The sequence below is a fragment of the Triticum aestivum genome, chromosome 5B (assembly GCF_018294505.1).
Source record: "Triticum aestivum cultivar Chinese Spring chromosome 5B, IWGSC CS RefSeq v2.1, whole genome shotgun sequence".
Taxonomy (NCBI): domain Eukaryota; kingdom Viridiplantae; phylum Streptophyta; class Magnoliopsida; order Poales; family Poaceae; genus Triticum; species Triticum aestivum.
Genome location: NC_057807.1, coordinates 4,733,399 through 4,734,761, shown reverse-complemented (window position 1 = coordinate 4,734,761; position 1,363 = coordinate 4,733,399).

The window sequence follows — 1,363 nt, the reverse complement described above, 5'->3', positions numbered from 1 at the left end:
CTTTTTGATGGGCTTTTTTGGCCTCTTTTATTTTTATAAAGTCCGAAGTCTCATCCCGACTTGTGGGGGAATCATAGTCTTCATCCTCCTTTCCTCACTAGGACAATGCTCTAATAATGAAAATCATCACACTTATATGGATTTACAACTCAAGAATTACAACCCGGTAGAATCGCTTCTCATCCCGGCCGGGGTATATGCTGATGACATTGGCCTTGGATTGCTGCTTGGAGGCATACCACCAGAGTGTGGTTCCGGAGAAGTCGTCGGTGACCTCCTCGTGGTCGTCGACGGTGATTTGGGGGTTCTTGCTGTCCTTGCCGAGCTCGGCCTTGAGCCTCCGTGCATGGTGAGCACAGGCATCGCTCAGGTAGGCCTCGACATCGAGGAAAAATTCGCTACGCTGGAATCGCTTGGCGCCGTACTCGGAGATGGTGATCTCGTGGTAAGGGTTGAAGCAGGCGGCGAGCTTGGCTGCCCGGGTGGTGAGGTAGAGACGGAGGGTGTCCGGGACGTGGTTCTGCACCATGGACCATAAGAAGATGGCGCTCGCCACCGCCGATCCAAACCATGGCAACCACTCCACCATGGGCGCCATGGCTGGACCTCTTGATGTTGTGTCTTGAGGCTTTCTTGTTGGAATGCTATAGCTCGATCTGCACTGGAAGCGCCTGCATATGTGTATATATAATGCGGGAGAGTTGTGGGTGATTTACTTAGGTTGACCTGAGTCTTCGTCTCCGTCTTCGTTTTTGTCGTCGTCGTCGGAGCATGTTCGACTTTACCTTTTGTCGTCATCGGAACAGATTTGTGTTCTTCTTTGCCGTCGTCGGAGCAGGTGAGGAGGAGCTGTCAGAGCTGAGAAGAATCTACAGTCCATGCACGCATGGAAAAAACTTGTGGATTCCCTTTGCCCAGTACGTTTGAGACAGGGGAGTGAGAGGTTGGCATTTCGTATTGTAGTACTATTCCATACATACACAGGAATTATCATCATTATTATTCTTTGTTGAGGGATACATATTTTGTTTTGTGCCTCCATTTGCCTTTCTCCTTGTCTTCACACTCTCCTTCATGATCACGGCGGTACCTCTCGTATTGTTCATATAGGCGGGTTATATACGCCAGAATTTTCACTGTCTTTTGTAGAAAATGAGGAAAATGTTCACTGTGTACTTGCAATAGTAGTATCAGATAATGTTAGAATTATGCATTGTAGTATCAGATATAGCAACTTTTTGAAGGTAACTTCCCGTGTGAATTAACCATTGAGAAGAGAAAGCAAAACCATTTTATTCCAGCTGAGTGATACATAATTTATTTGAACAAACACTATACATCATTTTTGTTGTTGTAAGCGAGC